General features: G+C 37.6%; 1 long non-coding RNA gene across 1 annotated transcript; it reads left to right on the top strand.

The window, feature by feature from the left end:
* The first annotated feature begins 11,453 nt into the window (after positions 1-11,453).
* On the top strand, positions 11,454-12,118 carry LOC307160676. The gene is made up of 3 exons (XR_013821591.1): positions 11,454-11,594; positions 11,803-11,925; positions 12,045-12,118. It is a non-coding gene; the product is annotated as an uncharacterized lncRNA (long non-coding RNA).
* The last annotated feature ends 1,306 nt before the right edge of the window (positions 12,119-13,424 follow it).

Raw genomic sequence — 13,424 nt, 5'->3', positions numbered from 1 at the left:
ATAATCTAAACACCTACTAGGCCTACTTTCTAAAATAATTTCTAAATTCTATCTTTCATACATAATGATCTAAACATATCATTTAGGCTACACATACAAATACAAATTTCCTAACCAAGGGGTGTAGCATATGTACACAAAAAAACAAAACAAAACATTTTTAACGTTGAAATGGTACGAGATATTAAATTCATGGTATAGATATGCACTTTCATTAGATCGTGTTGAATATAGGTAGATATAAAATGTCAGTACTCTGGATGGCAAGTCCACCCAGTATAATATGTAAGCTCATGTTTTGAATAGCTTGTCAACTAATGCAAGTAAGAATAAATACTTACTCATCCGAAATTCTATCCACGGCTGGATCAAGTCGCTCTTCAAAATACAAACGGTCGTCATCAGAGTAGTCGCGCTCCTCTTCTGATGAAAATCTGGACTCTTCGTCGATAGTATCCAGGACGAACTGCAGGGCTTCCGCACCGGTGTACCGTGTCATCTTCCCAACGCGCAGGTGACGAAATGATGAAACTTGAAGCGTTTAATGCATTTGCTTGGGGGCGTTTACCTGTTTTGCATAGATGGCTTAGCACATTATCTTGTGAATAGCGCGCTCCGTGAGTAGGCGTGAACGAATTAAAGTCAATGAGCTCGTAATGAGCTCGACTGGAATCGCTCTCTTTTTATACAGATTACAGAAGATGAGAATATTTGTTTTTTTATATAAATGACTTCATTTAACAGATGCGATCTCAAGCTTTATGCCCGTGGGTCTGTTTGCCTGTTTGACTGAATTTTCGCGGAGTTATAGATCATTTTCGAACGCGTTTCAAATGGGAGTTTACTGACAGAGAGAAGGCAGAAATCGCATCATGTTAAAGTTTCTTTATTTGTCAAAAAGCAAAACACTTTATTTTTATTGTGAGTATACAGAAAAAAAATAGAAACTGAACAGGATCGATTGATGTATAACACGAAAATTAAAGATCAAAATTAACAGAGCATTTTGTGTTTATTTTTCATTGCTAAAAAAAAAAACGAGCAAAACGCGCCGGCGCGTTTTTGGTCCCCAGAGGGTTAAAACACTGTTGTGCACAGATGGCACAAAAATTCAGCTCAGCACTTTTCTTAACAACCGCTTTTGATGATGCACGTGCACTGGCTGATCCTTGACGAGATTGCAACGCAAAGTTGATTCTGCACTAATTTGTATAAATCTAGCTATATACACAGGGATGCTTATTAACCGGTTAACCATTAACCATCGTAATAATTTTAACCAATTAATAGCCTACTATGATTTTATCAAAGAATTTGCGGACTTTCTATCAGAATTAATATTGACTGCAGATAAAGTACTAATTGTTGGTGATTTTAATATACACATAGATAATGAAAAAGATGCACTGGGATTGGCATTTAAAGACTCTATTGGAGTTAGACAACATGTGTCAGGACCTACTCATTGTCGTAATCATACTCTAGATAACTAATATTATCACATGGAATAGATGTTGATGCCGTTGAAATTCTGCAGCCGAGCGATGACATCTCAGATCATTATCTAGTCTCATGTAAATTAGATTTAGCCAAGGCTGCAAAGCCAACTCCGTGGTAGACCTATCACTTCTGCCACTAAAACTTGCTTTATCAATAATCTTCCTAATCAGTTTCATCATCTCAGCATCCCGGATAGCTTAGAAGAACTCGACATTGCAACAGAAACTTTTAACTCTCTCTTTTCCAGCACTTTAGACACAGTTGCTCCGTTGCGCTTAAATAAGACTAAAGAAAAAAGTCCAACGCCGTGGTACAATGAACACACTCTGGCCCTTAAGAGAGCAGCCAGAAAAATGGAGCGCAACTGGAAGAAAACAAAACTAGAGGTATTTCAGATTTCATGGAAGGAGAGCTCGATTACTAACAGAGAGGCTTTAAAAGCTGCTAGATCTGCTTATTTTTCAACCCTATTAGAAGAAAATAAACATAATCCTAGGTATTTATTTGAAACGGTGGCTAAACTAATGAAAAAGAAAGCTTCAAGCCCAGAAGTTTCCAAGCAACACAGCAGTAATGACTTTATGAACTTCTTCACTTATAAGATTGATAATATCAGGGACAAAATTATAACTATGCAACCGTCTACTACATAATCACATCAGAAAGTGCATTTTAGTCTCCCTGAGGAAAAATTTGATTCATTTCTTGCTATAGGAGAGGAAGAATTTTGGAAACTTGTTAATTCATCTAAATCGACAACATGTATGCTAGACCCTATACCAGGGATAGGCAACTTCGGTCCTGGAGGGCCACTGTCCTGCAGAGTTTAGCTTCAGCCCTGATAAAAACTCACCTGCCTGGTTCTATCTAGTAATCCTGAAAACATTGATTGCCTTGTTCAGGTGTGTTTAATTAGGGTTGGAGCTAAACTCTGCAGGACAGAGGCCCTCCAGGACTGGAGTTGCCTATCCCTGCCCTGTACCGACTAAGCTACTGAAAGAGATGCTCCCAGATAGATCCTCTTTTTAATATCATTAATTCGTCTTTGTCTATAGGATACGTACCAAAAACCTTTAAGCTGGCTATGATTAAACCGCTTGTTAAAAAATCGCAACTTGATCCTACAGAATTAGTCAATTACAGGCCGATCTCAAATCTGCCTTTTCTGTCGAAGATATTAGAAAAAGCAGTATCCTCACAACTGAGTTCCTTTCTTGAAAGAAATGATATCTGCAAAGATTTTCAGTCCGGATTTAGACCGTACCATAGTACTGAGACTGCTCTCGTTAGAGTCACAAATGATTTGCTCTTATCATCCAAATCGTGGTTGTATCTCTCTATTAGTGTTACTTGATCTTAATGCTGCATTTGACACCATTGACCACAACATTCTTTAAATAGACTAGAAAACTATGTTGGCATTAGTGGAATTGCACTAGCATGGTTTAAATCATACTTATCTGACCGTTATCAGTTTGTAGCAGTAAATGAAGAGATGTCTTATCGATCACAAGTTCAGTATGGCGTACCACAAGGCTCAGTACTAGGACCACTGCTGTTCACTCTGTACATGCTACAATTAGGAGATATCATTAGGAAATATGGAATTAGCTTTCACTGTTATGCTGACGATACTCAGCTGTATATTTCTTCAAAACCTAACGAAACTTACCAATTCACAAAATTAACGGAATGCATAGCTGATATAAAAAATTGGATGACTAGTAATTTCCTACTTCTAAATTCTGCAAAAACAGAGATTCTAATTATTGGACAAAAAACTCCCACACGTAATAATCTAGAATATTGTCTAACACTTGATGGCTGCTCTGTTAAGTCTTCGTCGTCGGTTAGGAACCTGGGTGTGCTCTTTGATACCAATTTTTCATTTGAAAGTCACGTGTCTAGTATCTGTAAAACCGCATTTTTCCATCTTAAAAATATATCTAAATTACACCATATGCTCTCATTGACAAATGCGGAACAATTAGTTCATGCGTTCATGACCTCAAGGCTAGATTATTGTAATGCTCTACTGGGTGGTTGCCCTGCACGCTTAATAAACAAACTACAGCTAGTTCAAAACACAGCAGCTCGAGTTCTTACCAGAACCAGGAAGTATGACCATATTAGCCCAGTTCTGTCAACACTGCATTGGCTGCCTATTAAACATCGCATACATTTTAAAATATTGCTGATTACTTACAAAGCACTAAATGGTTTAGCTCCGCAGTACTTAAGCGAGCTCTTAGCACATTATAGTCCTTCACGTCTATTGCGATCTCAAAATTCCGGCCAGTTAATAATGCCTAGAATATCAAAATCGACTGCTGGCGGTAGATCCTTTTCCTATTTAGCACCAAAACTTTGGAACAGTCTTCCTAACATTGTCCGGGAAGCAGACACAGTCTGTCAGTTCAAAGCTAGATTAAAGACACATCTCTTTGACCTAGCATTCACATAATACATTATAGACTTCTATAATTCAATGTTAGGCTGCATAGATTAGGTCAACCGGAACCGGGAACACTTCCCATAAATCCTGATTTACTCGTTACATCATAAGAAGAATGGCATCTACGCTAATTTTAGTGTCTTTGTTTATCCCAAGGTTTTCCTGCAGCCTGCCGGATCCAGGCCGTATCCAGATCTGACGAAGGACCTTCGCCTGGACCCGATGACAATGCAGTGCTGAAGTGCCAACTAGTCTCTCCCTATGGAGGATCCCTTTACCACTCTACAGATAAAGCGTTGTCGGGAAAATTCGTTTCGCGTACCTACCCCAAAGTGACAAAATAAAATAATATTCTGTATCAAAATTTATAAGGAAAGACCAGTACTTTGTTTAGGCTTTGTTTGTAGGGAATTACAAACCTGCGCACATATATTTAAACGCACATAACTATAGAACCAATTCTTAATGCGCATGTGAACGCCATCAGCGTTTATCACAGATTCGCGTTTAAAGTCTGTCTAGAGAGAATGGTGTCGTCTTAGCGGCCCCTAATTTAATAACAATGATCATTGCGACGGAAGCGAATCAATCAAAACTAACTTTAGCTGGAAAATAACTTTATTAACACTAGAACTCCCAAGGCGATCATTTTGACCGTTTTTAAATTTTACAATGTAATAACTTTGTTAAAATAAAATAAATGTGGCTGTAGGACTCTGACTTTTCCTAAATATGTGTATATTTTATTCTGACACTGTTATTTTATTAAAATCATAAAACACACAACAGTTCTGACTATTTCTACCTAGAACTACCATAACGGTCATTTTGACCGCACGCGTTATAGATATCATAAGTCCGCTACATTGCAAGTTTCGCAGAGGGACTTCATCATACGACTGGCGAGCGAACTTCACTCCGACCACATGGAATCAAAAGCCATACAACTGGAGGAACTGCAAACAAAATAAAACCAAGGAGATGTATCAAATGTCACAACGTGTGTGGGAGCTGCACGCGAAAGGCGGTGTTTACCTGTGTGGAATGTGCGTAAGCGTCAATGATGCGGTATTTTGCGCCGTTCAAATGGGCAGTTAACCTGATTTTGTTCGTTAATAGTTTTTGTTCACTGAAACTAAACTGAAGCAGTTCGTTTTCTTGTTTAGCTAATGTTCATGTTTTTTTCTTAGCCTGTTTGTGTGTGTAAATTTTCACATTCATTTGAATTAAAATTGTGTGTCCTGTTTATCATTAGCCTACCTATCATTGTAGATCCATTTATTTTTAGATTTTGTATTGATTATTGAACTTATTTACAAACAGGGCTGTACTAACTGTATGAAGCTTTGACGTTTCCTAACTTTTGTGCGTGTCTATTCACGTGGTGAGTGCGGTGAAAAAAAATATTATTTTGATGCAAAATGTTCCTCAAATAGAGGCAGCACCTGTCGGGGCAATCTTTCTTTTGTGCTTGTTTTAAGGGCTATGACGACAGGAATTAAAAGCTTCATTGGAAAAGAGAAGGGTTACATGTACAATAGATATTACATGACGAAAATGACGTTCAGTACGGCCATATGAACGTCAAAGTATGAACGGTCAGAATGACCGCTATGGTCGTTCTAGTAGTTATGGAATTCCGGTAGTTCTAGTGTTAAAGAACCGCTATAAAGCCAAAACAATCTTACGTTAAATTATACATTTATCTCTGTAAAGCTGCTTTGAGACAATCTACATTGTTAAAAGCGCTATATAAATGAAGATGACTTGACTTGACTTGATCAACATTTTCAAGATGTATTAAATGTGGCACCAGCTGAAGGTAACAGTCCTGTTAAATTACTGTTTGATAAAAGCAATGAAGCAAAATGTTTCTCTGTTCTCTTCCCAACTGGTGGTCCAACATTCCATGATGAGAGAGAAAGAAAGATCACACTGTCACGATACTTGAATGCAAGAATCCTCAACGCAGATGGACGTTTTGCACGGAGTACAGACTTTATTTTCTATGCACAATACATGTCGGAGTTGGATCAAATTGTATCTAATGTTTCTATTGCTTTGCGAAAAGGGTCGGACAAGAGGTTGTTGAAAGGAGTAACCTCGGATATGCTCACAAACCCAGAGTCATTAGCTAAAATATTGAATTATGATGAAGGATGCAAGTTTTTGAGACCAGTCCGTGGAACGCCACCCTATTGGCAATCAACTCAAAAAGACCTTTTTGCACTCATAAGACAACTAGGTATTCCAACTTTCTTTGCATCCTTTAGCTCTGCTGATCTCAGATGGCCTGAAATGATCAACACCATCCTGGAGCAAGAACAGAAAAATGTCAGTGTTGATGAGCTTGACTGGTCTGAGAAATGTGGACTAATTAGACGAAACCCAGTCACTGCTGCAAGGATGTTTGATTATAGATGGCATTGTTTTTTGAAAGATGTCATTATGTCACCCGCTCAACCTATTGGCAAGATCAAAGACTACTTTTATCGTGTAGAGTTTCAACAGCGTGGATCTCCTCATGTTCATTGTCTGTTTTGGGTTGAAAATGCTCCAAAGTTAAATGAAGACAATGAAGACAATGATGCTTTGGTTGCTGCTTTCATAGATCATTACATCACTTGTGAGACACCAGGAGATGATGACGCAGAACTTTATGAGACTGTGAACAGTGTTCAAAAGCACAGCAGCAGACATTCCAAGACATGCCGGAAGAAAAACACAGTGTGTAGATTTAATTTTCCACGACCTCCATCTAGCACCTTTATAACAAGAGCCATACGAGATGACTTGAAAGGCAATGATGGAAATGAGACTGCAAGTGCAATTCTGAAGAAAATCAAAACTGCGTTAACAGAATCTGAAGTCAATTTTGATTCAACAGATGCCTTTTTCCAATCCATTGGAATTAATCAAGCTGTGTTTGAGAAGGCGTACAAGAAATGTTCTAAAAAGAAAAGTGTCGTCTTGAAACGAAGTCCAAAAGATGTTTGGGTAAATCAATATAACCCTCATTTATTGCGTGCATGGCAAGGCAACATGGATATCCAGTATGTCACAGATGCTTACTCTGTAGTGCTTTATATTATTAGTTACATCACAAAAGCAGAACAAGAAATGGGACTGTTGTTGCAATGTGCACAAAATGAAGCTATGAATGGAAATCTTGAAGCAAAATCATCATTAAAAATGTTGGGAAGTGTATATCTACACAACAGAGAAGTTTCAGCACAAGAGGCAGTGTACCGCCTAACAGGTATGCACTTGAAAGAATGCTCTCGCAAAGTCCAGTTTATTCCAATTGGAACAGATCCTGTGAAGATGAGTTTGCCTTTGCGTGTTCTCCAAAACAAAGATGACCATTCTAGTGAAGAAAACAGTTTTTGGATGAATAGTTTGGTTGACCGATACAAGAGTAGACCAAAAACAGGAACATTTTGAGATTCTATGTCTGGGCAGTTTTTGTTCAGAATACAGGATATTGTCAAAATCTGAGCTATCTTCACAAAACAAAGAAAATGTGATCAAGCTTAACAACAACTGTGGTTATATGGTAAGAAGAACTCGAACTGAACCTGCAGTAATAAGGTATCCAAGATTTTCACCAACAAAAGATCCAGAAAAGTACTATCATTCACTGCTACAACTTTTTTTTACCACATTACGAAGATTGTCAGCTGAAGCCTGAGAAGTTCCACACTTATGAGGATTTCTACAACAATGGTGCTGTGAAATGTGGAAGTAATGTGACCGAAGTAAAATCTATTGTTTATTCTAATCGAGCACTGTTTGAAAAGGACAGTGATGAAATGGACAGAGCTCAACAGGTCTTGGAGCTGGGTGTTGATTTGGAAGATGCTTGGGCTGCATTGTGTCCTGAAACAGAGAAGGAGCATCATGAATGCATTGAGCTAATGAAGAATAACATACTTCCTGAAGAAGATGATTCTGACACACTTATTCCAGATCTTGTAGCGAACGCTCGAACTGCATTCACAATTGAGAACAGTAATGCTACAATGTCTCGAGATGAAGCATTGTGTTTACTAAGATCATTAAATGCTAAACAGTCTGCAATATTTGACAAAGTTCGTGAATGGTGTGTACAAAAACTGCATGGAGAAAACCCTGAACCGTTTCGCTTGTTTGTTACTGGTGGAGCAGGCACAGGAAAAAGCCATTTGATCAAAGCAATATGCTATGAATCTTCTAGGCAAGGCAAGGCAAGGCAAGTTTATTTATATAGCACATTTCATACACAATGGCAATTCAAAGTGCTTTACATAGAAGAAATTAAAATAATAAAAAGAAATAAGAATAATTAAAACAGTTTAGAAAAATAAAAAATAAAATACAGTACAGTACAGATAGTCGGACGAGCAGTGGCACAGTGCTCATTCATTAAATGCATAGCTAAACAGATGTGTTTTGAGTCTGGATTTGAAAGTGACTACAGTAGGAGCACATCTGATCTCCTCTGGAAGCTGGTTCCAGCTGCGGCTGGCATAATAGCTAAAAGTGGACTCGCCATGCTTAGAGTGAACCCTTGGTATTTCTAGCTGATATGATCCTAGTGATCTGAGTGATCTGTTGGGTTTATATTCAGTGAGCATATCTGCAATGTATTGAGGTCCTAGGCCATTGAATGATTTATATACCAGTAATAATACTTTAAAATCAATCCTAAATTTAACTGGGAGCCAGTGTAAAGACCTGAGGACTGGTGTGATATGTTCATATTTTCTGGTTCTGCTCATAATCCTGGCGGCAGCGTTCTGTATGAGCTGCAACTGTCTTATGGTCTTTTTGGGAAGGCCAGTGAGGAGTCCGTTACAATAATCCACCCTGCTGGTGATGAAAGCATGCACAAGTTTCTCTAAGTCTTGTCTGGAAACAAAGCATCTAATTCTTGCAATATTTTTCAGATGATAGTATGCTGATTTAGTTATTGCTTTGACATGACTACTGAAACTAAGGTCTGACTCTAGTGTCACACCAAGATTCCTGACTTGATTTTTAGTTGTTTGACCCCTAGAGTGAAGGTATGCGTTCACCTTGAGAACTTCATCTTTGTTTCCAAACGCAATGACTTCAGTTTTGTCTTTGTTTAACTGAAGAAAGTTTTGACACATCCAACTGTTGACTTCGTCAATGCATTGGCACAGGAAGTCAATGGGGCTGTAATCGTTAGGCGATAGGGCTAGGTAGAGCTGTGTGTCGTCTGCATAGCTGTGGTAAGCAATTTGGTTCTTTCTCATTATTTGGCTCATTGGGAGCATATACAGCTTGAACAGGAGTGGCGCAAGAATTGAGCCTTGAGGGACTCCGCATGTCATGGATGTCCACTCAGACTTATGGTCTCCTATACTCACATAGTAACCTCTCCCATCTAAGTATGACCTGAACCATTTTAGGACTATCCCAGAAAGCCCCACCCAGTTTTCCAGCCTGTCAAGAAGTATGTTATGATCGACAGTGTCAAATGCAGCACTGAGGTCGAGTAGTACCAGCACTGATATTTTGCCTGAATCAGTATTTAAGCGAGTATTCTAGAGTATTCAGTATTCTAGACTCTTGTCTCAGCTGTCTGACAACCCTGATGATAGGAGTGTGATTTTATGTGCATCAACTGGAGTAGCTGCATACAACATTGGCGCTGCTACCATACACAACACTTTTTCAATTGGTGCTAATGTCAAACTGCCATATCAACCACTAAGTGATGACAAAATCAATTCTCTGCGTTCCAAACTTGGATGTTTGCAGATTTTGATTATTGATGAAGTATCCATGGTTGACCATCACCTTTTGTCATATGTTCATGGGAGATTGAGACAAATCAAACAAACTGGTGATTACTCCCTCTTTGGAAAAGTAAGTCTTGTAGCTGTAGGAGATTTTTATCAGCTGCCGCCTGTCAAAGGAACTCCACTCTATGCTGATACAAAAGGAGTGAACCTTTGGGAAAACAACTTTGAAATTGCTCAATTAACTGAAGTTGTTAGGCAACAAGATGTATCTTTTGCTGAAACCTTAAATCGTCTGAGAGTTCGTAAAAAAAATGAACCTCTAAGCTCAAGTGACATCAACATGTTGAAGCAACGTGAAACAGGAGAAGAATGCGGGGATTTTCATATATTTCCTACAAATAAAGAGGTTGATGAATACAATATTCAGAGACTAAATGAGGTTTGTCCTGAGGAAATCAGTATTCAAGCTCAAGATTTTGTGAGAAATCCAAAAACTGGAAGGATTGAAAAAAAAGTTGGATTTCATTCAACCGTTTTCAACTCATGTTTGGCTAAATGTGTTTTCTTGGGTGTTGGAGCAAGAGTTATGTTAAAGAAAAATGTTGATGTTTCGGATGGACTTGTGAATGGAGCCTTTGGTACAGTTGTCCATATTAGCAGAAGTCAAAAACAGGAAGATAATTATGATGATGACTTTCCATCAGCCATTCATGTGGAATTTGATGATCCAAATGTGGGAAAAATTCAGAGATCAAAACAACGACATAGATTTTCCCAAAATTCTACAGTGATTGAAGTTCAAGAAGATCAAGTCACAAAGGACGGTGGTTTAAGACGCCAATTTCCACTTAGACTGGCATGGGCATGCACTGTTCACAAAGTGCAAGGGCTCACAGTAGATAAAGCTGTCGTATCCCTTGACAAGATCTTTACTTCAGGACAAGCATATGTTGCATTGAGTCGTGTGAGAACTCTCAATGGACTAATAATTCAAAACTTCAAGGAGTCTGTAATATACTGTAATGATCAAATTGACTTGGCAATGAAAAATATACCAAAATTTCCATTAGAAAGTCACACTTTCTCAAAGACACCTGGTATATTTACAATTGCTCTTCACAATGTGCAAAGTCTTCAAGCTCATGTTCAAGATATTCAAGCTCACAGACAACTTATGAATGCAGATTGTATTTGTTTAACTGAAACATGGCTAAAAGTTGAAGACCAAGTACAAATACCAGGATTTATTTTCAAGCATAATCCAAGAGCTAAGTGCTATGACAACAGCACTCCACTTGTCAGTAATTTAAAACAACAGCGAGGAGGTGGTGTTGCTATTTACTGTTGTGAAAACATGTTTTTTAAAGTCATCATTCCAGAACCTTGCAATTTGGAATGTTTGTACTTCTACTTCTCAATGTTTGTACTTCCACATATCAGTTTGAATGCTGCTCTGCTGTACAGGCCTAATTCATATCAAATTGATGTGTTTCGACAAAATCTGTTACATGTCATTACTGAGCTAGAAAAACATCCAGGAAAGAAAGTAATTATGGGAGACTTCAATGAAGACATCTTAACATCATCTTCAATTGGGAAACTAATGGAAGTCCATGGATACAGTCAACATGTGCAATGTCCTACAACTGAAAAGGGTATGTTAATAGACCATGTCTATATTAAAGATGCAGAAACTGTTACAATTGAAATTGTTTCAACTTATTATAGTTACCATGAAGCAGTACTAGTTTCAGTAAGGTAATTGACATTTCTGACACATAATGAAGACTGTATAACTGCATTTTTCTTTTCTGTGCCCATACCATGCTACAATTAATCTGAGATTGGGGTCCATGAAGGTCTGTTCAAGTTCACAAGTGAAAACGGTACGTTATTAGACCATTTATTTCAAATCATTTCATTAAGAAAATGATTCATCTGTTGTAATTTCTGCAAGTCCACTAGTATGTTATCAAGAAAGGTTTGCTCATGTAAGGTAATATGTCTGATTTATGCAGCACGCTGAACTAAGAAATGTATATAACTACACTGTCTATTCTGTTTTTGTCCGTACCATGTGACACACATCTTGAGATTCCAAGGTCCATACAGTCCTGACCATTCCATACCAAGTTCTATCCATTGTTCATCGGGCACAACCCAGCACCTCCCATAATTGCTCTTCTTTCTGGAGCTCCAAAGCTACATCCAGTCAAGGTTTTTGTAGTGTTTATGCATTCAATTTGTGCAATTTGTGTTTCTGATTTTTCTTCTTCTTTTTAGACAATGTTTCTGGTTTTTAGCTGAATTTTTTTTTTTTATCTAATTTCTGCCAGTCTAAGCCATCCAAACAACACTGGATGCTTCCAATCAGCATAGGAAGCATCCACAAAGACTGCCTGCATTCCTACAGTTGTCTTATAAAATGCAATTAAGTTAATAGGATTACAAGAAAACATCTAAAAAAAGATCTAGAAAACTTCACATAGAAAACTTCACATAGAAAGGTAAGTTGACATGATTGTGTACATTTTAATAGTTTAAAAAGAAAATATGTAAGGCACTATCAACTAACAATATAATTTCAGATTTATAAACTGCAACGTCTACTACTGACAAAAAGGTAAGCTATCATACAGTGTCTACATTAGTAGCAAAATATTGTTAACTCTTCACTTCAGCAGTTCAAAGAATGTAATTTTTTTTTTTAGATTTCTGAAACACTGAAGTCGTAACTTCCTCCATATACCCATCACAAGTTTTTTTGCTCCATGAACTCCTCTAAAGAAGCACACAGCTGATCAAAAAAGGTTTTTTTATTTTGTCTGCAAAGCTTGAATGAAAGCGTGTCAATTTCAGTTAACAGATATTTTCTACATTAATGGCAATATGTTTTTGTGTAAACCCCTTAAACTTTCACCAAGCAGTTTGTTACATGCATGGAATCTCTGCAGATTTCTGAATGAACTGAAGTTATAATTTCCTCCATATACCAATCACAAGATTCTCTGCTCCATGAACTTTTATAAAGAAGCGCACAACTGATAAAACGGTAAGTTTTATTGAAGTAAATTTCAGTTGTTGACATTTATACAAGCAATGATTAATCTACTAATGGTAAACTTTCAGATTTGTGCAGCAACTCAATAACTACTGTTGATATTTTGAAGTCCACATATCCCTATACAAATGTCCACAAAGGGTAAGCTAACAGACCATGTCTATGTTAGTTGTGAAATGTTTAATGTGAAGACTTCACTTATAGCACTTTGTTGAATGAATGTAATATTTTCAGATTTCTGAAATCATTATGTGTCATAACTTCCTCCATATGCCCATCACAAGATTTTCTGCTCCTTGAACTCCTATAAGGAAGTGTACAACTGATAATAAGGTAATTTTCATTGTTTGCAAAACTGAAATTGACACTTTCTTTCAAGCACTGATTAATCAACTACTGGTACACTTTCAGATTTGTGCAACAACTCATTAACCACTGATGATATTCTTAGGTCCACAAACTCCTATAAAAATGTCCACTAGTAAGAAAAAGGTAAGTTAACCCTCTAGGCGCCACGGTCGAGTTTACTCGACAAGATGCGGCACTGAATAAAACGGCCGATTTTGTCAAATAGGGTGTCAAATTTCGTTCGACCTCCCCTCCACTAGATGTCAGACATGTTATACTTCATCCCCGACTCATAAAAACGTCATGC

Source organism: Squalius cephalus (assembly GCF_949319135.1).
Source record: "Squalius cephalus genome assembly, chromosome: 6".
NCBI classification, from domain to species: Eukaryota; Metazoa; Chordata; class Actinopteri; order Cypriniformes; family Leuciscidae; genus Squalius; species Squalius cephalus.
This window is presented reverse-complemented; position numbering and strand designations above follow the sequence as displayed.